Source organism: Lithobates pipiens, unplaced genomic scaffold, assembly GCF_037356315.1.
Source record: "Lithobates pipiens isolate NorthernLeopardFrog02 unplaced genomic scaffold, aLitPip1_a1.2 Scaffold_19, whole genome shotgun sequence".
Classification (NCBI taxonomy): Eukaryota; Metazoa; Chordata; class Amphibia; order Anura; family Ranidae; genus Lithobates; species Lithobates pipiens.
Genome location: NW_027507764.1, coordinates 227655455 through 227681965, shown reverse-complemented (window position 1 = coordinate 227681965; position 26511 = coordinate 227655455). Strand labels below are relative to the sequence as shown.

The 26511-nt window shown below is 47.7% G+C and overlaps 1 protein-coding gene across 1 annotated transcript in view; it reads left to right on the top strand.

The window, feature by feature from the left end:
- The window catches only part of SPMIP7 (sperm microtubule inner protein 7), a 147888-nt gene that overhangs the window by 49401 nt on the left and 71976 nt on the right, over positions 1–26511 (top strand). The window lies entirely within an intron of this gene.

Sequence of the window (26511 nt, the reverse complement as noted above, 5' to 3'; positions counted from 1 at the left end):
TAATGCTAGATTTAACAATAAATATATGTATTTCATCAACATATATGCATTTTGGCAGTGTTCAAACAAAAAAATGTCACATTGATTGGCCTAAAGCCCCATACACACTGTTTTTTTGCAGATTTTTTCCTTCAGATTTACCAAAACCATGTAGTACAAGGGCCTGCCTGATTGCATACAAATTGAAACTCCTAATGCCGCGTACATACGACTGGACTTTCCGACAGACTAGCTCCGACAGGATCAGTCGGTTGGACAATCCAATTGTGTGTGGGCTAATCCAATCATTTTTCGTTATAAAAATCAGACGGACCTAGAAATAGAACACGTTTCAAATCTGTCCGACCATTTTAGCCCACTGCCATATTCCCCCTTTTGATGCTATCGTAGTGAAAACTTGAGCGGAGACTAAGCTTCCGGCCAGATGTGACTGGTGCAGAGCTTGCAGATCTCAGATGTGTCCTTTTTCTTCCACCATGTGTTGACCCAGAAGCTGCCAGGAATGTGCTGAGAGCAGGGATGCAGTCCAACTATCTTCTGCCTTGTGGTGACCCAGCAGCTTCCAAGGATGTGCTGGGAACAGGGCTGGAGTTCTTCCCTCTGATTTCTCTGGTCACTTTTAGCTACAAGGAGTCTTGAGGGTCTATACTGCACTCTGCCAGAAGTCTGTGTGGTCAGCAGCTTGCTTTGCCCTGGAGTGGTGTATCCAATGGGTCACCATCGACCACCTTATTGGCTGTGGGGGTAGGCAGTAGAACAGTGTAAGGACCTCTCCATCTAGGCCCTAAATGGGGTTAGGTTCCACTCTTTTACTCACACCATGGACTTTACCCATCTAAAAAAAAAAACAGCAGTTAAGCAAAGCACTAAATGCAACATAAAAATCTACTTGCGGTTTGCATGTGCCGGAGCTCCAAAATGGCCGCATAAGCCAGGAGCACCGCATCACCCCGGACCATTGGTGCACACAGCAGTCTCCACAGCCAGCCACGAGCTCCGTAACGGGGACCACAGAGCTCCGGAGACCCCCTGCACATCCCTGGATGTCAGCTCTGGCATGATCTCGGGCCTCAGCTTGAATCGGCAGTGAGGGGAGGGTGTACTAAGATAGCCGCCATCAAAGCACCTTAGCCGCACGAGGCCCACGTGGAGGGGGCACTGGAAAAGAGGCAAGTCATAGCCCCAGCCATCGTCATCTACTCCCAGGTGACATAAGGGGTTAACCAGCCCCCCGGCCCCCTCACCAGCCTCCATGGAATCCCTGCTGGGCCGCATCATGGAACATTTTGCCCTGTCCCCGCTTGGGCCTACTCACACACACCTTCTGGCTACCCCATCCCCGGGATACCTGCCACACCACCTGCAAACTTGTTACTCATACTTTATGACCTCCTGGAGAGGGGACTGGCCAGCACAGCTGCTCAAATAATGAGGGACATCAAATCAGATTTCCAGAATCTTGGATCCAGAATGGAGGCCATAGAAAATAAATTGGACTTCATTGTATCCAGAACCAATCAAAACTCAGACCATATTCAGGTCCTACAAGTCCAGCTTGATACAGCCCAGAATTGATGATTTGGAGAATAGGTCCAGAAGATATAACTTCAGACTGCGTGGCCTGCCTGAAACTATCATGGACGTGACTTCTGCAGTCCAGGATCTCATCAAGGCCATAATCCCCAATACCCCCCTCATTGCTTGGAGTTGGACAGAGCCCATAGAGCCTTGGGACCCCCCCCCCGGAAGGACGGATCAGGGACATTGTGAAGCCACACTTTTATGCGGTGAAGGAGGAAGTCATGTGACAATCACATTCTTTACCAAAGGTGACCTGCCAGGGCCACCAAGTGCAAATATTTGCTGACCTCTCCCCCTCAACAATCCAGAAGCAGAGATCTCTTAAGCCACTCCTGATGGTCCTCTCACAACGGGACATTAAATACAGATGGGCTTTCCCATTTGCTGTGAAGTTCACTTTGAACGGCAAGACGCACTCCATCTCAAACTTGCCAGATGGTGAGGAGATCTTTCTTAACCTCAAACTCATCTCTCAGGAAGCCCCCATGGATTTCTCCAGTGCATCCTCTAGTTCTTCTAAGTGACCTCCTCCAACAAGCCCGATCTCTCCGGTCTGGAACAAAGGCATGCACAAACAATCATGGAACGGCAGACCTCCATAAGACAGCGATTAAGTCTAACATTCACCCTTCTCTCCTTCATTCCCCTCACCATTGAGAGAGGTTTCACCTGTTGACGGAGCTGGAAGCTCCTGGCCCTTTGACTTCCCCTCCTTTCACACCGGTTATACACCTATTCCATTTTTACTTATCCAGTCTTCTTCAGTTGCTAGTTCAGAAGTCTAGGCACTGAGTGGACCCTCTCTCAATCAAGTCTAGCCCGCTGGGTTTCCTCAATTTTTAATTATTTTTGATTGTTCTATTTTTTTTTTTTTCCTCCTCCACGCCCATAAACTTCAAGGACTCTGAAGAGCGCCTATGGAGGTTCCCTGCATCCTTTTGAGCTAGGGTCCTGGGGTGTCCATTAGATGAAGGTTCCAGAAACCTAGAGGGCAGAATTACCTCGGACACGGGGTACCCCAACACGGACAATCTTGGTACCGGGGCTGTCATTGGATGCCCCTTGGGGGATCCTCCCCCCCCATATAGGAGGGGAGATGCCACCACAGGTGCCCTGGGGACACTGGTTCCCTCACAGCCCTTGGGTTATGTTATTTACGGGTGTGAGTTGTTTACAGTTTTTATTTACATCAGAAGTCGGGGTTCGGAGTGACACTCGCGCCCCCACCTCTCCCATAGTTGTAGTTTTTCTGTACTTGTGGGATGGGTAGTCAGCCCTCATTTCGGGGTAACTTATCTTTTTTGGTAGGAGTTTGGCAGAACTGTTTTGTGACAAACCCAATCGGTCTTCCTGGAAGACGCCTTGCCCTATTTCTCTCTTTCTTTCATTAACTCTTCTCATATTTCCAGCTGATCCACCGGGGAGGTGATGGGACCAGAACCAGCACCAGTCTGTGTCTTGCCATGCCCATGCACCCACTTGGGACCGAATAAGATGTCAGGGGGTAAGTGAAGGTATCTATGACAGCATTCCACCACTCTGTTCTCATGACTAGTCCACAAGCCCCGGGATCTAATGTCAGGATAGTCACACACAATGTCCAGGGTTTAAACTCTCCTCTGAAAATAAGAAAAGCTTTTGATTACTATCATTCCCTCAAACTTGACATAGTGATCCTCCAGGAGACTCAGAGAAGAAGGTGGCGGCGACAGAAGATCAGGCCAATGCTAGTAAAAGAGCCATAAGAAGATAGCGGAGGCCCGGCAAGAAGAACCGAAGAGCGGGACAAGACCCCCGAAGAGCGGGACAAGACCCTAAAGTCAGAAGAAGACCCCCAGGTGGCGACGACGAAGAAGAAAGCTGGGCTCCGCCGCTAGTAAAAGAGCTAGCAAAAGAGAACAGAGGAGTCCAGCGAGAAGACCCCCCAAGATGGACGAAGAGAAGACCGCCGTAGCTGTCTAATAAATTATTTTAAAAACTTGTGTTGTGTTTTTTTATTTGCACTTTTTTCACCAGGTGAATGGGTAGGGGTACATGGTACCCCATACTCATTCACATAGGGTGGGGGGCCGGTATCTGGGGGCCCCCTTATTAAAGGGGGATCCCGGATTCCGATAAGACTGCTATGGACTTTGGGGGGACCCCCACGCCGTTTTTTTTGCACCCCTTTAAATCCATACCAGATGATGGGGCTAGCGAGGTGTCAATCTCGCCGATGGAGGTGGTGACATTCACTTCATTCGATAGTTCCGTCTACCTGGAGCCACGTTCAAAATGAACAGACTTTTCTCCGTGTGTGGGCAAGTCCATTCATTTCAAAAGTCCGGCAGATTAGCACACAGACGGGCAGATTGTCTGCCGGACTGCCGAGTCTGACGGACAATTTTGAGTCAAAACTTCTTTCTAAGTCCGCCGGACTTTTGGAATGAAAAAGTCCACCGGAGCCCACAAACGGGCGGATTGTCCGGTGGACTCTGGTCCACCAGATAGTCCGATCGTGTGTACGTGGCATAACCCTTCACAACCTCCTCACACGAGAAACAGGTACACACTGGAGACTTAACGAATCGCTTCTCAGCAATCCCACCAAAATTAAGGAAATAAATGACTCCTTAAAGGAATACTTTGCCCTAAACGATGTGGACAATATCTCCCCAGAGACCCTGTGGGCTGTCCACAAGGTGACCCGGGTTAAAAGGGAGTGACAATTGGACATAGTGAAACTAGAGAAGGCCTTTAAGTCCCTAAAGACCAAACAGAAGCGATTCCCCACTAAGACTTCACTGAAACAGTTAGACACTGCGAGATTAAAGCTCAACCTTGCCCTCACGGCAAAAGCAGAGAAACACATTCGTTGGAGTGGGGCAAAATTCTACATTGTCCTCTAAACTATCTCCATGGTATCATGCACAAGCCAACCTCCGGGTTTAAGATAGTGGGACAGCCCCCCACAGCCAACCCAAACAAAATTCTTACAGCATTCCAGGACTTCTACTCCCAGCTCTATAGCTCACCCCCTGCAGACAAGGGTCAGGAAATTCTTGACTTTCTAAAAGACCTTCCTCTGCCATCCCTTTCTATCAAGAATAAAACTGGCTAGAGGCCCCCTTCTCATCAGAAGAAATCCTGGAGGTTATTTAAATATCCCAAGAAGGGAACGGCGCCTGGTCCCGACGGCCTTTCAGTACCTTACTATAAGGCATTTGCTGATACTCTGGCCCCATATATGGCAACATTTTTCAACGTAAAGACCCAGTGCTCACCCTTAGGCCCCCACCTCAATACAGCCTATATAACTGTTATATCCAAACTGGACAAAAACTTAGAGAAAATCTTGGCCAACCGCCTGGCATCCTTCATCAATCGGTACATCCACAAAGACCAGGTTGGATTTATACCTGGAAGACAGGGCTTGGATCAGGTCAGAAGGGCAATAGATATTAGAAATGTGTGATAAGTTTCGTACGAACCAAAAATTCGTACGAATTTCCTTAAATTCGTACATTCGGAAGGATCCGAAATACGAATTCCTATGCTTCCGAATTGTGTACAAAATACGAAATTTCGTAAATTTTGGATCCAAATTCTGTTACAACGGAAATGTGACTAGTGTTTTGTTGAGTAATTAGAGGTTTTCTTCTGCTGCTGAGTGAGGGTTGGGAAAATTACATTTTTTAATATGGTAGTGGGAGACTGATATTGGTAGTCGATGGGAGATTCAGAATTGGCCAAAATAAGAATGTTCGTTAATTAAGATTATTCGTTATGATGACATTAAAAACCCAGGAAGTCAGCACAGGGATGGTGGGAGCCCCTCATGATGATAAATTCATCATAACGAATGTTCATAATTGTTACGAAAAGTTAAAAAACCTAACAAAAATTTGTATTTCGTACAAATCCAAATAGGATTTTGGACACAAATTACGAAATACAAATTAACGGCTAATATGAAATGGAACTGAACAAAATAAAACTAATTTATTGACGGCGCACATGTCTAATAGATATTTCCCCTCTACATCTGGCTGGGATCATGGCCCCAAACAGGAAGGAATTTTGCTCTCTCTCGACAAAGCTTTTGACTCGGTGACCTGGCCTTACATTTTTGCCCTCATGGAGCGTTGGGGATTTGGCCAATGCTTCATGGGGGTTATCCATGCCCACTATTCCTCCCCAAAGGCTATGAAATGCCTGCAGGGATTCCACTCACAGCCCCTTAATATAGCCAGGGGTACTAGACAGGGCTGCCCCTATCCCGCTTAATTTTTGCCATTGCCATCGGGTCTTTGGTGATCGCAATACATTCCAACCCAAATATCCAAGGAGTAACCTGTGGCCCACAAACTCACAAATGTGTTTTTTTCACCGATGACATACTCCTGTTTCTCACCTCATCGACCATGACCCTCCCTAATCTTTGCAAACTCCTGAATGATTTTTCCATCATCTCAGGCCTCAAAGTAAATTATTCCAAATCTCAAGCACTTAATGTCTCCCTCAAACCAGAAGTAGTCTCAGCATTACAAAGCTCATTCAAAGTTCAAGTGGAGCGCTTCCTTCATCAGGTATCTGGGGATCACTCTCACAACCAAAATTGAGCACTTGTATCTATCTAATTTCCCACCCATGTACCAGAAGCTTGCATCTGACCTTACAAATTGGGACAAGGGGGCTTTGTTCTGGTTAGGGAGGATCCATTTGGTAAAAATGACTCTCCTCCCCAGACTACTATATTTGTTTCAACCCCTCCCCATAAACATTAGAAATGATCACCTAAAATCCTTCCAAAGCAAGGGTACTAAATTTACTAAAACTCTATTCCATACTAGGACTCGAGGTGGGTTGGGATTCCCCTGCCTCCTTTGGTACTTCCAAGCAGCAAGAATAGCTCAGTTATCCACTGTCTACTCCTAGTTTGAAAAACCTGACTGGGTTGGAATTGAGAGACAGACTGTCCCAACACATACCTTAGACTACCTTCTATGGACCCCTACCAAGGACCACCCCCCAATATTATCTCCTATCCTATAACAAACCCTGTCTCTGTAGGACAAGATGAGATCAGTAGCATCCCTGTCCTCAGAATGTAGACCCTTGGCACATATTTTCCACAACCCAGACTTTCCCCCTGGTCAGCACATCAAGTCCTTTCAATGGTGGCTGGACAAGGGGCTGTATCGAATCGGGCAGTTCTTCATCCCCTCAGGCCCGGTTACCCAGAAATTCTGTGTGCAGAACCTGGAAATGCCAGCCTTGGAGCACTACAGGTTTCAACAGATACAGCACTTCTTACACAGGCTATGGAGGGGGAAACCAATCCCCCCCAAATTTACACCTTATGAAAAGTGGTGCGGTCAGGCTAGGGATCAGAGGGGTGGAATCTCCATCATTTACCAATTACTCACCCGTCTTCCAAATCCTCATACATACTAGCGTGGGAAAATTACCTCCAAATTATTTGGGACCTCGACAAGTGGCAGTCCTCATATTCCAGAGCGTTCAAGCAGGTAACATCTTCAAGAAACATCTCCCTAGTTGAATCCAGCGTCAAGGTCATGACCAGATGGCACCTCACCCCCTCAAAGTTGGCCTCCTTTTTCCCCACAAGTCCTCTCTGCTTCCGTGGTTGCCAGCTCACAGGCACCATGGCCCATACTTGGTGGGAGTGCCCTAGAATTAGGTCATTCTGGAGCAGGATGTTCACCCTGATCCAAACTGTGACTACTCATCAGCTCCTGAGAACCCCAGCTATAGCTCTCCTTGAACTCCAACCTCCCTAGAATTCCCAAAGCAAGCCACAAACTAATACATTTTATGCTGCTAAGAGCCAAGATAAATAACCATAACTAAAGCATAGAAACAACCCACGGTAACCCTCTCAGCAGCCAAACATAAGATCTCCTGGATTATGTCTCAGGAGAAACTTACCAGCATATTAACGGACATGGTCCCGACGTTCATAGCCATCTGGGAACCCTGGTCCCTACATGTGGAGGTTTCTCTGTGCCCAGGATTCCAGGCCTAACCAGAAGCTGCTGAGCAAAGGGCCACTTGGCTCCCTCCCAATAGGACTGGATCTCTCTCTCCTCTAGCTTCTCGCTCTCTGACTCTCTTTTCACCCTCCTCTTCCTACCTCCTCTCATCTTAAGTACTTTCCAACTCCATATGGCCTTTTTCCAGGCTTGAATCTGGAATGATAGTCTGACATGTAGCCTTATCCAGTGAGCTAGCTGGCTCCAAGCTAACAATTAACTACCATCCACGAGGTCACTAACTTTCTTTAAGATGGAAGGGGGAAACTTCCAGGCACAGTTTGGTCCCAATAGGGGTGCCTGAGGTCTTCTCCCCAAGATCCTGTACCAACGCCTTAGTAGTGGGTCAGGTCCTTTAGATTGAAAGTGCCAGTCCCTGATCGATTATCCTGTTCCATAAAGGCCTTGTTTGTATGATGCCAAAATGTAATGTGATTCCAACTGTGGAAAGATTGCACTTATTGTTTATCTTCTTGTACAAAATCAATAAAAATCTTTGAAAGAAAAAATCTACTTAACAGTTTCTTAACATGCAGCAATTAAGCACTTCTAAAATAGAACAGAGAAACGAGGCCTGCAGCTGGTTTACAATCTCTAGTCAAATGTTCCCTGTGGGGGCCATTGCTTTCCATAGCGGGGCCAGTCTTTTTCACACAATATTTCTAGCCTCTTAGGACTTAGTTTCAGCTTTTGCAGAAACCCTTCCTAAAATTAGCGGTCAAACACTGAAAGGGGGCCAAGACTAATGACTCGTTCCGGCCCATCATGTAGTCTAAAGACACCAAGACAGACACAGATGGTAGGGAAAGGCTTTGAGAATCCGGTAAGGGGTCTGAATCCTTGACACAAATAGGGTTAATGTGGTCTCCGGGCTGATAAATGCGCTTACACAGGGTCCACAATCACTTTGTTGCTGGACAACGTCTCATACAGACACAATTCATACAAAAATCTACAACCCTATTATTACTGACTCACTGAGGTCTGCCCGATATGCTCCATCATCCAGTGAGTTTTCCTCAGTCTCTCCCACTCAATTATTACTGACTGAGGTCTACCCGGGATGCTCTATCATCCAATGGGTTTTTCTCAGGCTCTCCCACCCAGTTATTACTGACTGACTGAGGTCTGCCCAGGATGCGCTATCATCCAATAGGTTTACCTCAGGGTGGTGATAAGGCTCCCCTTCTCTTGAATATCATTGAGAGGCCATGTCTGACGAATATCCCAAATCAAAAAGCAGAGATCTCACCTGTTCCTGGAGTTTGAGCCCCAATTGTTTGCTTCCTGAGTCCGGGTTCAAGATGCAGAGGGTTATCCCAGATCAGGCGGCCGAGATGTAGCGCAGTCTCCCAGACAAATGTTGTCCAGTGTCACCTGAGATAACGCAGCAATCCAAGACACCAGCTTTAGTCCAATCACTATGGGTCATGTTGGAATTTCACCTGTCACAGCAGTCACACCTAGTTTCCTGGCCAAATGCACCAGAGTAATATTGCAGCAAAAAGCTCTTTAAGTTCTGGGAAATCAGCTATAACTTTGGACAACAGACTCTAAGAAAAACAAACTTTTTATTTTTGCCAGCAAAAAGACACTGTCCCGGTTAACACTAAGGCCGCGTACACATGGGCGGACTGTTCGCCCAACTTTGTCCGCTGAACAGTGTTTCAGCGGACAGTCCGCTCGTGTGTGGGCTTCAGCGGACAGTTTCAGCGGACAGTCTGACGAACAAAGTTTTTCGGAATTCCCGTTAGACAGTCCGCTGAAACTTGGTTTGAACGGACAGTCCGCTCGTGTGTAGGCTTGTTCGTCAAACTAAGTCTCGCGCATGCTCAGAAAGAATTTACACGCCGAAGGTTGCATTGCAGTGTATAGGACGTCGTTTTTCTAGTCCCGTCGTACGTGCCATTCACGTCATCGCGCACGGTTTCAGCGGACTGTTCGTTCATCGTGTGTGGTCAAGTCCGCTCATGCAAATTTTGAGCGGACTGTTGGTCGTACTGTTTGACGAACAAGGTTGGGCGAACAGTCCGCGCGTGTGTACGCGGCCTAAGTTACAAAGTGCGAGCTTATGGACCATTATAGCATGTATATATTTTAACAATTACATAGACCTTCCTAAGGCATTGTGTAAGCCCCTAATATGCTTGTTAGCAAATATCTTCTACAGTCTTTCAGTTATCTGCCTAATTTATCAGCCACTAACCTTCTGATCCTAGCTTCTCAGAATAAGGAGGAGTTAGATGCAAACATTTGGAATTTCTTAACTGCATACGTGCTACATGCTAGTCTCACTTAAATGTACAAAACCTTAGCACTTTTTACAAACAAGAATATGTTATCAGAAGCAACCGTTTTGTTCCAAATTCAGCCATTTTAGCCAACTGCCACAATACAACTAGAAATGTTTCCATAGGTAGACTGGGACACAATCACTACATATGGACATAATAAGGAATGTGCCTGCAGAGTACTGCACCTACACAAGGAGAAATGTTTCCACAGAGACATAATCAATATATACTGACATATCCAGGAATAGTTTCCACAGAGACACAATCAGCACTGTATTCATAAAACCAGAACTATGTCCCCAAAGACCAGTCCCGTACTCACACAACCCAAATGTGTCTGTAGCACTGACCCCCGAAGGAGCTGCTGGTTTGATTTGGGCCTGCAGTCTACCAGTAACACCACTAACTTGACTCAATCCCCATGGCACAGCTGTGGTGCAATGCAATACAATACAATATAATACAAATGCAAAGTAGCTGTATTGTAACCTCAGGATCCACTGGCTCCACCTTATGGGGAAAAACAGTACGCCACAACACTGGATTCTTAACCAGAAAAATATATTTTACTGTAGAATATTCAAAACAGGTGGTTACAGAAATTGTGCTGTCATCCCAACATAGGACGACAGCACAATGTATTTCAATAGGAACAATTTAGAACAATATATATATATATATTTGTATTAATACCTGGGAGTAGTGATGGACGAACTTCCGAGGGGACGTTTCACGAACGCGGACCGTGAACGCGGCCGATAGTTCGCGGCGGGCCCCATTGACTTCAATAGGAGGCGAACTTTGCAAACCTACAGTCAAATTTGCAGCCACAAAATAATTACTAGTTGTGCAAACATAGTCCCACCACATGGCCAATGACATAACACATGTATGAGGTGAATCTGGGATCGACAACTACAAGCATTCTTTTTTTATATGTGAAATTGTTGTGACAATTCAGGACTGTGGAGCGCATGAAGGCAATGGAGGAGAGGGAAGGTCAGGGTAGGCAAAGAAGAGGCTGCAGGAGATGATCACCAGCAGCGTGACATACAGCAATGACACCTGCACCGTGATAGAGTCATCTGACACCAGCACCGTGATAGAGAGCAGTGACATCAGCAGCGTGACATACAGCAATGACACCTGCACCGTGATAGAGTGATCTGACACCAGCACCATGATAGAGAGCACTGACATCAGCAGAGTGACATACAGCAATGACACCTGCACCGTGATAGTGATCTGACACCAGCACCGTGATAGAGAGCACTGACATCAGCAGCGTGACTTAAAGCACTGACACCAGCACCGTGATATACAGCACTGACACCAGCACCATGATAGAGAGCACTAACATCAGCAGCGTGACATAAAGCACTCACACCAGCACCGTTATATACAGCACTGACACCAGCACCGTAAGCAGCCCCAGGAGGAAGTCAGCATAGCACAGGGATGGTGGGAGCCCCTCATAATGAGCATAGCACAGGGATGGTGGGAGCCCCTCAAAATATGCACAGCAGAGGTACAGCCCCAGGAGGAAGTCAGCACAGCACAAGGATGGTGGGAGCCCCTCATAATAAGCAGCCCCAGGAGGATGTCAGCATAGCACAGGGATGGTGGGAGCCCCTCATAATAAGCAGCCCCAGGAGGAAGTCAGCACAGCACAGGGATGGTGGGAGCCCCTCATAATAAGCAGCCCCAGGAGGAAGTCAGCACAGCACAGTGATGGTGGGAGCCCCTCATAATAAGCAGCCCCAGTAGAAATATGACACCGCTCAACCTCTTCAAACAGGATGGTATGGGCATATAAGAACGGTGTGCTTTTTTTGGACAAGGAAGTGAGCCAAATGAAGAAAGAAGGTCTGTGTGCTGGATTAAAAAAATTGTTTATAGACATATACATGGTCTACTGGTCACATGTGTTGAATTCCTCCGAGATCCATGCCTCATTCATTTTTAGAAATGTGACGTAGTTAACACTGTCGTGAGCTAGGCGAGTACGCTTATCGGTCACGATCCCCCCTGCTGCGCTGAACGTCCTTTCGGACAGGACACTGGACGAGGGGCAAGCCAACAGTTCGATTGCAAATTGGGCAAGCTCTGGCCAGAGGTCAAGCCTGCCCACCCAGTAGTCCAGGGGTTCATCATTCCTCAGAGCGTCCACATCGGCCGTTAACCCGATGTAGTCGGACACCTGACGGTCTAGGCGTTCCCTGATGCTGGATCCGGATGACACCTGTCGATGGGTCGGCTGAAAGAATGACCTCATATCCGAAGTCACCAACACATCTTCAAACCGGCCTCTTCTTGCAGGCGCTGTTGTATTGGTACCCGCAACTCCTTCTCTGGGAGTGGGAATTGCTCCTCTGCCAGCGCACGCAAAAGCAGAATGCAGCATTTCTCGAAGCAAGGCCTGGAAGTTCTCCATTCTGACAGCCCTCTGTGACGGCGGTAACATTTCCACCATTTTGTGTTTGTACCGGGGGTCTAAGTACGTTGCCACCCAGTACTGGTCCTTGACCCTTATGCTTTTTATACGGGGGTCCCTATTAAAACACTGGAGCATGAAGGCCCCCATTTGCACTAAACTGGAAGCGGTGTGGTGGCCTGGCTCCTGCTCATCATCCAGGATAATGTAGTCCTCTTCAGTCTCCTCTCCCCATCCACGCACAACAACAGGGATCCCAGAAAGGTTTAAAGCATGCTCTTCTTGCTCCTCCTCATCCGCCCCGGCACCATCCTCCTCTGACTCCTCTCCAGACTCCTGTTGTTGACTTGTCTCAGATAGAGTAGCCCCCCCTGGGAATTCATCCAGCATTGCGACTTCCTCATCTTCCCGCTCCTGCTCCTCCACAGCTTGATCAATGACATGACGCAATGCACGCTCCATAAAGAAGGCATAAGGTACCATGTCACTGATGGCGCCATGGCTGCGACTGACCAGTTTGGTGATCTCCTCAAATGGGCGCAGAAGTCTGCATGCGTCGCGCATAAGCAGCCACTGGCGCTGTGAAAAAAACCCCAGCTCCCCAGAACCTGTTCTGCCGCAGAGTTCATACAGGTAGACGTTAACTGCACGTTTCTGCTGGAGCAGCCTATCAAGCATATAGAAGGTTGAGTTCCATCGCGTCGGGCAATTGCAAATAAGATGTCTGACCGGCAGATTGTGTCGCCACTGAATGTGAGCAAGGCGAGCCATGGCCGTGTAAGATCTTCTGAAATGGGCCGAGATTTTCCTTGCCTGCCGCAAGATGTCCTGGACCCCAGGATATTTGACAACGAATCGCTGCATGACCAAGTTTAAGATGTGTGCCATGCATGGCACGTGCGTGATTTTGCCCTGTTTCAATGCGCTAAGCAGATAGGCACCGTTGTCACACACCACTTTACCAACTGTCAAATTGAGCAGTGTTAGCCACTGATCTGCCTGTGAACGCAAAGCTGAAAGGAGTGCCGGGCCAGTGTGGCTCTTGGCTTCCAGGCACAACAGATGCAGCACGGCATGGCAACGTCTCAGCTGGCATGTCGAATAGGTTCTGGGGAGCTTGGGCGGCGCAGCGGAAGAGACGCTAGCAGCGGAAAAGGAGGAGTCAGCCGAGGAGGAGGATGGAGTAGGAGGAGGAGGAGGAGAAGAAGAGCCAGGCCTGCATGCAATCCGTGGCGGTAAAACCAAATCTACACGGGTGCCACGGGTTACATGCTTGACGGCCGTCAGAAGGTTCACCCAGTGGGCAGTAAAAGTGATATACCTTCCCTGCCCGTGTTTGCTAGACCACGTGTCTGTGGTCAGATGTATCTTGGCACTAACACTTTGTCCAAGTGTCCATGTGCTGTAATGTCTCAATTGGCTGTCCTGTACCCCATGATGGATGTGTCATCATAGGTCAAAGTTCTTTTACACAGTAAACACGGAAGTCCGCCGGGCGAACGGCGACAATAGTCCGCCGATCAGGCAGATGGCGAACAGCCAAAATTCACCGCAAAACGACCGCCGGGCGAACCGTTCGGTCATCCCTACCTGGGAGCTCCCCTCACTTTAAAAGCTATGAATGAGATCTCACTTAAAGTACTTAGTCCGTGATCTTCTTTCTTCGCTAGCTAAAATAACTCCTTTGTAATTTGTAATCCACAGTTTATGAAAAGTTAGGTTGAGGTGCCCCTGGTGTGACTCCAATAACTAATTTACAATGCTTGAGGCGCCAGAGTAGATAGGCCTCAAGCCTGCTCTGTGTCAGTTGCTCTGCTCCTACTCCGTGGGACTACAAATTCCAGTGAGGCCTGTATGTGAGTCTAACTGCGTGTAAAAGTTAACAAACGGTGGGCTGTAACCTGCTCACCAACTGGATAGGAGCTCGTGTGATAACTTGGGTCCAGTGACTGCAGCTTGCTTCTCTGTCAGCTGGGCCAGATGCTCTGTACCGCTCCGCTGGATGTATCCAGTCCTCCACTGCTCCAATGAGTGTCGCTGGACCTTCTCAATCTGGTCACCATCTCTCAGGCACCGTCAGGTCACTCCACAAACAAACAGAGTTGTGCTCCGCAATGGCTGTGGGCCACTGTCTCCAGGGAGCCTCCTCACAGATCCGCACAGGCCGGCAACGCGATCCCAAGAGACCTAAAATGGCTGCTCAGGTCCCTTTTATCTCCTACCCAGCATGCACTGCATAAGAGAGTGTTCATGGGTAGGTCACACAGACTCCTGTGTAACAAAGTCAACCTTCTGAATCAAAACAACAGTCACTTCCTGTATAAGTCTTTTGGGTTGTTCAGAGGTAACAATATACAAGTGCATTACCCATATTTGGTCACTAGATGGCTCTGGATACGGAAACATAGTAATGTCCATTAACCTTTTATTACAGTATGCATAATCACATCAATAGACAAGGATGTCAGCGCTACATGTCCATAGAAACACAATCTAGGATATGTCCACAGAGCACATGCTTCTACATCATCACTCCCTCACTGAGCAAAACCCCATAAAATCTGGCTTGCCAATAAGGGAATCATTCACAGTTCACCTCACTAGTTTCTCCAGCAAGTATATGTGTGATATGTATGAGTGTTCTCTGCTGGTCCAATTGCTTGTGAGTTGCATTCAACGGCAAGATTTTTAGAGTGACAAATGATAATACAACTTTATTGATACTTGAGACCTTATATAAAATAAAAAATGTCTTTGTGCAGCAGCAGCCCCCCCCCCCATACCTACCTGAGCCCCCTCTCAATCCAGCAATGTGCACAAGAGCTTCAGCTGCTCTGGGTCTCTCCCTCCTCAATGGCTGAGATAGAAGTGGGAGCCATTGTCAACCGCAGTCAGTGAGCCAATGAGGAGAGAGTGGGGGTGGGGCCGATCCACGACTGTGTCTGAATGGACACACAGAGCAGCGGCTTGGGAGCGAGCCTGCTTGGGTGCCCCCACAGCAAGCTGTTTGCTATAGGGGCACTTGGCAAGAGGGAGGGGCCAAGAGTTCAGGTGCTCAGCGGTAGGGATGAGCTTCGTGTTCGAGTCGAACATACGTTCGACTCGAACATTGGCTGTTCGCCCGTTCGGCGAATTCCAAACGTTATGGGCCGTTCGCGCCAAATTCGTGTGGCGCTCACGGCCCACAATGCACTGCGTCATCGCAGTGCACTGCTGGCTCATGATTGGCCAAGCATGCACTGTGACCCCGCATGCTTGGCCAATCACAGCGCCAGCAGCGAGGAGAGCCATGATTGGCCACAGGCAGGATGCCTGTGGCCAATCATAGCTCAGGCTGTGTAGTACACGCCCCACACTATATAAGGCCGCCAGCGCGGCGGCCTTGTGTAGTGTGTTGGCGTCTGAAGCAGTTAGTGGGTGTTCTGTGTACCTTCAACACAGTATACACCGATCGTTATCGGACGATTTTCGATCTTGCTCTTCTGTAGTGGTTGTTGTCTGTGTGCTCTGACCGCAGTATACACCGCTATATTCACCTCACCTATATAGCTAGTGATCTATCTTTTATAATAGAGCTTGCAGTCAGTAGTGTTAGGAGTAGGGATGAGCCGAACACCCCCCGGTTCGGTTCGCACCAGAACTTGCGAACGGCCCCCACGTTCGTTACGAACGTTAGAACCCCATTGAAGTCTATGGGACTCGAACGTTCGAAATGGAAAGTGCTAATTTTAACGGCTAATATGCAAGATACTGTCCTAAAAAGGGTTTGGGGACCTGCCTCCTGCCTCAGGGGACATGGGTCAATGCAAAAAAAAGTTTTAAAAACGTCCGTTTTGGCGGGAGCACTGATTTTAATGACCATTAAAGTGAAAAAAAAAAGTGAAATATTCCTTTAAATATGGTGCCTGGGGGGTGTCTGTAGTATGCCTGTGAAGTGCCACGTGTTTCCCGTGTTTAGAACAGTCCCTGCACCAAATGACATTAAACGGAAATAACACCATTTAAAACTGCTTGCGGTTTTAATGTTATATCTGGTTCCTGCAATATGGTTGAAAATCATTGAGAAAAATGGCATGGGTAGCCCTCCCTGCCCATTACCAGCCTATTTGGGTCTTGTACGCATATTAAGGGGAACCCTGTACCCATATTAAAAAAAGGAAATGCGTGTGGCCCCCAGGCCCTATATACTCAGAACAGCAGTATACAGGCGGTGCAAACAAGACAGGGACTGTGTAGGTTTGTTGTGTTAAGTTGAATCTGTTTGTAATTTTCAACTGGTACATTTTTAAAGTGTAGCTCCAGTCAAAAAAACTATTTTTAAGCTTTTTGGAAAACATAGGGAAGGGTTATCACCCCTGTATAATTTGTTTTGTCGTCCGTCTTTTTTCATCTCACTTGCTGCTGTCTCCTTGCGTTTGCAAGTAGGAGATGTTTGTAAGTTGGATGTTTGAAAGTAGGGGCCTGCCCTATATTATAGCGGTATGTACTGGGTACAGAGCACGCAGACAGCACGCACTATCTCCTAACACTACTGACTGCAAGCTCTATTATTAACCACTTGACCACTGGGCACTTAAACACCCTTAATAACCAGACCAATTTTCAGCTTTTGGTGCTCTCACATTTTGAATGACAATTACTCAGTCATGCAACACTGGACCTATATGAAATGTTTGTCCTTTTTTTCACACAAATAGAGCTTTCTTTTGGTGGTATTTAATCACCTCTCAGTTTTTTATTTTTTGTGCTATAAAAGAAAAAAGACCGGAAATTCTGCGAAAAAATGAATTTTTCTTTGTTTCTGTTATAAAATTTAGCAGATTAGTAATTTTTTCTTCATCATTTTTTTTTTACTGGTTACATGTTTTGAGTTGCAGAGGAGGTCTAGGACTAGAATTATTGCTCTCGCTCTAACGTTCTCGGCGATACCTCACATGTGTGGCTTGAACACCGTTTTCATATGTGGGCGGGGCTTACGCATGCGTTCGCTTCTGCATGCGAGCACATGGGGACATGAGCGCTTTAATTTTATTTTTATTTTTTTTATTGTTCATTTTACTTTATTTATTTTAGTTTGACATTTTTTTCCCCAAAAATATATTTTTGATCACTTTTATTCCTATTACAAGGAATGTAAACATCCCTTGTAATAGGAATATGGGGTGACAGGTCCTCTTTACAGTGAAATCTGGGGGTCAATATGACCCCACATCTCACCTCTAGGCTGGGAAGCCTGAAATAAAAAATAAAAAAAAGATTCTGGCTTTGATCGTACTGGCGAGTTGGTAGAAGCACCGGAGGGCGGTGAGGGGTGGGGGGCATCTATGGCTGCGTATTTCAGGGTATCACCGAGTATGGCTGGGTATCTCCGAGTATGGCTGGGTATGGCAATTTATGGCAGGGTATTGCAGAGTATTGGCGGGGTATTGGCGGGGTACTACAGAGTAATAGCAGGGTACTGCAGAGTATTGGGGAGTACTACAGAGTAATGGCAGGGTACTGCAGAGTAATGGGGGTTACTGCAGAGTAATGGGGGGTACTGCAGAGTAATGGCAGGGTACTGCAGAGTAATGGCAGGGTACTGCACTGCAGAGTAATGGCGGGGTACTGCAGAGTAATGGCAGGGTACTGCAGAGTAATGGGGGTTACTGCAGAGTAATGGGGGGTACTGCAGAGTAATGGCAGGGTACTGCACTGCAGAGTAATGGCGGGGTACTGCAGAGTAATGGCAGGGTACTGCAGAGTAATGGGGGTTACTGCAGAGTAATGGCAGGGTACTGCAGAGTAATGGCAGGGTACTGCAGAGTAATGGCAGGGTACTGCAGAGTAATGGGGGGTACTGCAGAGTAATGGCAGGGTACTGCAGAGTATGCACTGGTATTGCAGAGTATTGGCAGGGAATTGAGGGGTTAAATTCGGTGAGCAGCGATGTGGGCACTGCAGATGCAGCCCACATCGCTGCTGACACCGATCTCTTTCCCCTCCGCTGTACCGATCGGTACAGAGAGGGGAGGGAGGAACCGGCGTCATAACATGATGCCGGTTTGTTTACAAGTGATCACTCCGTCATTTGACGGAGCGATCACGTGGTAAACGGCCGCGACGAGCGGCCGTTTACCGTGATCCGTGATGCGCCGGGTCCTGTGGACCCGGCGGTCACGGATGCTCTCGAGTGCGCGCCCCAGGGGGCGCGCGAGAGCAGAATTCTGGGAGGCCGTTAATTAACAGCCTCTCAGAGTTAAACAACCGCCCTGAAGCCGTTAATCGGCAATGGCCGGTTGTTAAGTGGTTAAAGATAGATCACTAGCTAGCTAGATAGGTGAGGTGAATATAGTGTAGTGGTGTATACTGCGGTCAGGGCACAGACAATAACCACTACACAAGAGCAAGATAGGAAATCAGCCAAAAACGATTGGTGTGTAACTGTGTTGAAGGTACACAGAACACCCACTGCTTCAGATGCCAACACACTACACGAGGCCGCCTCAAAGGCGGCCTTATATAGTGTGGGGCATGCACTACACAGCCTGAGCTATGATTGGCCACAGGCAGGATGCCTGTGGCCAATCATGGCTCTCCTCGCTGCTGGCGCTGCGATTGGCCAAGCATGCGGGGTCACAGTGCATGCTTGGCCAATCATGAGCCAGCAATGCACTGCGCCACCGCAGTGCATTGTGGTCCGCGCGCGCCACACGAATTTTGACGCGAACGGACCAAGAATTCGGATTTCGTCGAACGAACGAACAGCCAATGTTCGAGTCGAACGTACGTTCGACTCGAACACGAAGCTCATCCCTAGTTAGGAGCTTGTGCGTGCTGTCTGCGTGCTCTGTACCCAGTACATACCGCTATATCCACCTACATAGCTCTTCTCTATTTGAGCCCACTTGCCATCTGCAGGAGTTATTGGAAGTTGTGTGTGCCTCCAGCACAGCACAGTATACATCTGTATATACCCCTTTATCTCTGGTGTTCTATAATAAAGGTATCTGCAGGAGTTAGTGGGTGTTTTGTGCCTCCAGCACAATATACACCTGTATCTACCCTTTATTGCTGTTCTCTAATAGAGCCATCTGCAGGGCTTAGTGGGTGTTGTGTGACTCCATTACAGTATTCCCCTTTATCTCTGGTGTTCTATAATAAAGGCATCTGCAGGGCTTAGTGGGTGTTGTGTGACTCCATTACAGTATACCCCTTTATCTCTGGTGTTCTATAATAAAGGCATCTGCAGGAGTTAGTGGGTGTTGTGTGCCTCCAGCACAATATACACTACCCAACTGCTGTTTTACCCAACTCCCTTCAGGCCATTACCATGTCTGGAAGGCCAGCAAGGAGAGGCAGACAGGCGCGAACCGATAAAAGAGGGCAAGCAGGCTCTGTGTCTAGAGACAGCAGTGCTGGTCGTGGACGCAGTGCATTGTCATCAGCACGTGGCCATGGGACACGCTTGTCCTTCTTTTCGGCAGCTGGACATGTTGAACCACAACATGCCAATGACTTGGTAGAGTGGATGACCAAGCCCTCTTCATCCTCCTCATCCTCTCTCACCCAGTCTCAGGGTACTAGCAAAGCAGCTGCCAACGCATCGTCTTCCCTCGTCTCAATGTCATCATCAGTGACTCCTTCCCTAGACCCACCACGTCCTCCTGAGGAGCCTCCTGAACTCTTTGAGCACAGTGTTGGGTACATGCTCCAAGAGGATGCCCAGTGTTTTGTTGCCTCTGATGATGACACTCAGCTAGAGGAAGGCAGTAGCGTGAATGCAGAGAGAGGGGATGCTCAAGAAGGACAGCAATCTGGCAGTCATGTTCCACAAGCTGCAGCATATTGCCAGGTTTGCTACAGCGATGAAGAGGGAGGGGATGATGAGGGCACTGACTCCACGTGGGTGCCTGGTAGGAGAGAGGAGGAGGAGGAGGAGGCACATGTCCAACGAGGCAGGATGCCCTCCGGGGGCCAGCTTAGGGGCAGCACACCGACTGAATCACACCGCAGAGCTCCGCCTGTGCAGGGCACTGCCTCTGCACGTTATTCTAAAAGTTCTTTGGTGTGGGCCTTTTTTGAGACGAGTGCATCAGATCGCACCGCTGCTATTTGCAACATATGTCTCAAGCGTATCTCGTGTGGCCAAAACATCAGCCGCTTGGGCACCACATGCTTGACCAGACATATGTTGACCTGCCATGCAGCTCGTTGGCAAGCGTACCTCAAAGACCCACACCAAAGAACAAAGCGGACCTCTCCTTGCTCCTCATCAGCTGGCATCTCCAACCCCACTAGACCTTCAGTCCTCTCTGAAACCTGCTCTGAGAGGAATGAAGGTGTAGAATTAGGTGTGTCACAGCCAAGTACTTCTGGGAACTCTGCTAGCGGTACACCCACGTCCGATTATAGCAGGCAAATGCCCCTGCCCCAGCTGCTGGACCGGCGAAAGAAGTTCACTGACAGCCATCCACATGCCCAGCGGTTGAATGCTAGCTTGGCTAAATTGCTAGCACTTCAACTGCTGCCTTTTCAGTTGGTAGACTCGGCCCCCTTCCGTGAGTTTGTACAATGTGCGGTTCCTCAGTGGCAGGTCCTCAAACGCCACTTTTTCTCACGGAAGGCGATTCCGGCTCTCTACTGGCATGTGGAAGGCAATGTCCTTGCCTCGCTGGACAGGGCGGTCAGCGGTAAGGTGCATATTACCGCTGACTCATGGTCCAGCAGGCATGGACAGGGACGTTACCTGTCTTTCAGCTCCGTAGGCGTTCCAGGGGCTATCCAAGTACGCAGGCAAAACGATGCCATGCCATGCTTGCGCTGGTTTGTTTGGGGGACAGGAGCCACACTGGGGTGGATGTTTTGTCAGCTCTGCAGGGGCAGGCCGAGAGGTGGTTGACGCCACGCCAGCTTAAGCCAGGAATGGTGGTTTGCGACAATGGCACCAACCTCCTCTCCGCCCTCCGATAGGGACAACTGACCCATGTGCTCTGTGTAGCTCACGTCCTTAACCTGGTGGTGCAGCGGTTCTTGGGCAGGTACCCCGGCTTACAGGATGTCCTGAAGCAGGCCAGGAAAGTCTGTGTGCATTTCTGCCGATCATTTAATGCCTGTGCTCGGCTGGCTGAGCTCCAAAAGGAGTTGAACCTGCCCAAGAACCGCTTTATATGTGACATGCCCACCAGGTGGAACTCAACGTTGGCCATGCTGCAGCGGCTGCACACGCAGCAGAGGACCATCAATGAGTACCTGTGCGACTACGGCACCAGGACAGGGTCAGGGGAGTTTGGTTTTTTGCATGCACTGTCCTGTCACCGTTTGAGGAGGCCACAAGGATGGTGAGCAGTGACAGTGCATGCATCAGTGACACTGTACCTCTTGTCCACCTCTTGGAGCATACGCTGCGTGGAATAATGGACAGGGTACTTGAGGCAGAACAGAGGCAGGAAGAGGAGGACTTCCTTGCCTCTCAAGGCCCCCTTTATCCAGACAGTGTTCCTGCTGTGCCACCCATCACACAGGAAGAGAATGAGGAGGAGGAAGAGGAGGAGGAGGATGATTGTGTCAGCATGGAGGTGGAGGCTGGCACTCAGCATCAGCAGCAGCAGCAGCAGCAGCAGTCTTGTAGGGATGATTTACAGTCCCAAGAAACACGTGGACTTGTACATGGCTGGGAGGAGGTAGCTGCGGATCATGTTGTCCTTAGTGACCCAGAGGACTCCGGACCGAATGCCTCAGCTAACCTACGCTGCATGGCCTCCCTGATCCTGCAAAGCCTGCGGAAGGATCCTCGTATTCTTTGGATCAAGGAGAGGGACCATTACTGGCTGGCCACTCTCCTTGATCCACGGTACAAGGGTAAGGTTGCCGACCTTATCTTGCCATCGCAGAGGGAGCAGAGGATGAGACATCTCCGGGAGGCCTTGCAGAAAGGTCTGTGCAACGCGTTCCCAGAGACTGGGAGGTTACAAACTCCTGGTCCTGGACAACATGTTGCTGAGGCATCGGTCAGAAGGAGCGGTGGAGAAGGTGGCCGTCTGACTGATGCTTTCAGACAATTTTTTAGTCCGCAGCCCCAAGGTATGATCGGTTCCAGCAACCATTGCCAGCGTCTGATTTACATGGTGCAGGAATACCTAGGGGCAAGGTCAGACTTGGACACCTTTCCCACTGAAAATCCTCTGGCTTACTGGGTCTTGAGGATGGATCACTGGCCAGAGCTTGCACAGTATGCAATTGAGCTACTGGCCTGTCCTGCATCCAGCGTTCTTTCGGAACGCACCTTCAGTGCTGCTGGTGGCTTTGTTACCGATCACAGGGTGCGCCTGTCCACCGAATCAGTTGATCGACTGACCTTCATCAAGATGAATCAGTCTTGGATCACCCACAGCTACCAAGCACCTGAAGCTGATGTAACTGAATAACTTTTTTTGAAATATCACATCCCTTCAAGACTGCCTATGCTGATGCTGAGTGACTGTCCTGTTATGTTGATTGTCTATCCTCTTCCTCCTCCGCTAATATGTTGGAAGAACATTTCTTGCTTTGGGTGATGCCATCAGCCCAATTTTTCTGCCCCTGTTTAACAGGGGCGTTTAATTACAATTTTTGATGCAATGCTTTGCAGCAGGGCTAATTCCTGCAATAAAACTAGAGTATATGGGAGAGGTTGCAGTGTGGTGGCACCAGCACCAGTGCCTAAGGCCCAATTTTTCTGCCCCTGTTTAACAGGGGCGTTTAATTACAATTTTTGATGCAATGCTTTGCAGCAGGGCTAATTCCTGCAATAAAACTAGAGTATATGGGAGAGGTTGCAGTGTCGTGGCACCAGCAGCAGTGCCTAAGGCCAAATTTTTCTGCCCCTGTTTAACAGGGGCGTTTAATTACAATTTTTGATGCAATGCTTTGCAGCAGGGCTAATTCCTGCAATAAAACAAGAGTATATGGGAGAGGTTGCAGTGTCGTGGCACCAGCACCAGTGCCTAAGGCCCAATTTTTCTGCCCCTGATTAACAGGGACTAGTAATTACAATTCTTGATATAATATTTTACAGGAGGGCCCATTCCTGTGCCCACCCAGAGTAACTGTGAGGACTTATAGTGTTGTGGCACCAGCACCACAACCACCAAAGGTCAATTTTTCTACCACTGTTCAACAATGGCATGTAATTACAATTCTTGATATAATCGTTCACAGCAGGGCGCTCCAGCGCCCACCAAGAGTCACTTTGAGGGCTTACAATGTTGTGGCAAAACCAACACCTTGTTCCGCCATTTCTGCAGAGCATATAGGGCAGGCCCCTACTTTCAAACATCCAACTTACAAACATCTCCTACTTGCAAACGGAAGGAGACAACAGCAAGTGAGATGAAAAAAGATGGACGACAAAACAAATTAAAACAAATTATACAGGGGTGATAACCCTTCCCTATGTTTTCCAAAAAGCTTAAAAATAGTTTTTTTGACTGGACAGTTGAAAATTACAAACAGATTCAACTTAACACAACAAACCTACACAGTCCCTGTCTTGTTTGCACCGCCTGTATACTGCTGTTCTGAGTATATAGGGCCTGGGGGCCACACGCATTTCCTTTTTTTAATATGGGTACTGGGTTTCCCTTAATATGCGTACAAGACCCAAAGGGGCTGGTAATGGGCAGGGACGGCTACCCATGCCATTTTTCTCAATGATTTTCAACCATATTGCAGGAACCAGATATAACATTAAAACCGCAAGCAGTTTTAAATGGTGTTATTTCCGTTTAATGTCATTTTGTGCAGGGACTGTTCTAAACACGGGAAACACGTGGCACTTCACAGGCATACTACAGACACCCCCCAGGCACCATATTTAAAGGAATATTTCACTTTTTTTTTTTTTCACTTTAATCGTCATTAAAATCAGTGCTCCTGCCAAAATGGCCATTTTTAAAAAAACATTTTAGGCATCAACCCATGTCCCCTGGGGCAGGAGCCAGGTCCCCAAACCCTTTTTAGGACAGTATCTTGCATATTAGCCGTTAAAATTAGCACTTTTAATTTCGAATGTTCGAGTCCCATAGACTTCAATGGGGTTCTAACATTCGTACGAATTTGGGGTCCGTTCGAAAGTTCTGGTGCGAACCGAACCGGGGGGTGTTCGGCTCATCCCTACTCAGGGGCAAGGGAATCAGGGCTACTCTGTGCAAAACCACTGCACAGAATAGGTAAGTATAACATGTTTGCTATTTTTAATTAAAAAAACAATCTGCCTTTATTAATACTTTAAGGACAAATTCTATTATTTGCTGGATGCTGCAGTATTCCACATTGCAACCTGTGTTTTACTTCCTATTTAGCTTGACATCGTTTTATTGCAGTGTTCCATGGAATTCTCTCTGCTCAACTCTGCTGAAAGAACTGTGTGATTGAAGAATCTACATACAAACATGTCTAGCCCTCTCTTTTTTTTTGGGGGGGGGGAATTAGAAATGACCCTCCCCAAACAGGATATTGCTCTAAACCTGTAGGTAACTAAGAGAACCAGAATCTTCGCTAAGTGGGAGGGTGGGTTGAATTAATAGGGTTGGCAGTGCCTCCACCCAGGACAGGGCCTTTGTGAGCAGAGGGGATTGCCTCCGTAAGAAATTAACCAGTAATCTATTCAAAATAATTGGGAGAAGAGGAACAACTACAACCAGCATATAACATTACCATAAGTATATACAGTAGATACACATCAGTAGAGGAATAATATGATCTTTATATAATAAAAGATTATTAATAGTACATACTTCCAATGTACAAAATATCCGTATATCAACAAAGAGATTTCTCCAGATGAGTGTTGCAGCAAAATCCAGTTGAGGCGCCCCTGAGGATGATCACGATTTGGCACCCGTCTTGGTGTCAAAGACCCGAAGATAGAATCAGGGATCATGGAGTGATCCTCCAGCCATTGTCTAACCGGCCTGGAACATAGCTTCTCATCAGCAGAAACCATGGTGTGATATTGGAACCCAGGGTCAGCCTAGCTACTCTGCTTCCTAGTCCCTATTAGCTTCCAATCTGACATGCAACCGGAGCTCTAACTACCTCTGGGCCATCAGTTGCCTAACCTACCTCTAGCCTATGCTGGTTATTGAACCCCAAGCTAAAGCTAGCTATAGAATCCAAGGCCAAAAGGGACATGGTTAACTAAGACAACAAGAGCTGCATAATAACCTCTTTTGCAATAAACAGGTTCACCTACTATGTTACAGCAAGATGACCACTGCACATGCACACTGTGTCATAGGCTGAGCTATCTGGCATAGTAGTGCCATCACTAGTATGAATGAGCCTTAAGTGTTGTGTTTCATATTTCTGACGTTTAAGATAAGATTTCCTTTTGATGTTCATTTGTTCAAGCAATGCTGCACTGTATACAGCCACTAGGCTCAGCTTCTGTTTAACCATCTATCTCTTGACCATGACTCTCATTTGCTACTATGTGCTACATGTACTGTGATACTTATTTTTTGGCTCCATCCCAGGGTTCATCAGATCTTTTATAATCCTCTATTTTAACCTCTCTGTCTATTCTCAGTGTCTACAAAACCAGATGTAGGTCACTGTCTCCCTGAAATGTACCTCATTCTCAAGTTCAAAAGTTGGGTGGTATGCATTTACTGAATGTGAATAGACTGTTCACTTTGCAATGGAAGTTTCACCTTGCAAGGGAAGTTTCACTTTGCTAGGGAATTTGCCCAGAGCTTACTGAAAAAGGTGGAGTAAGGTCTGCTGACTTCCATCATCCAATCATGTGCAATCAAATTGCTGTTTTTTTTTTGTTTTTTTTGTTTTTTGCACACGATTGGGTATTCTATGCAAAGTGAATTGTCACCAAATGGAATATTCCCTTGCACCATGCAACTCCCCTTGCAGATCCAAAAATGTCGCCTTTTACTCATTATAAGCAGCTTATGAGGCATAGAAAGGGAAAAGTATCTAAAAAATTGTGATCCTACAGTAATCGTAGCTCTTAAAATGTAAAAACTGCTCCTGTTATGCCATGTCTTACTGTGTAGCAGTGATGATTAATCACTCCCAGTGAGTGATTAGATCAACCTATTACATAAAATTGATGGGGTGTTTTGTATGAGGCAGAATTGTGGAATGGTGTGTATGTGTCACTTAGGTTTTCCACATGCAGCACATACAGAAT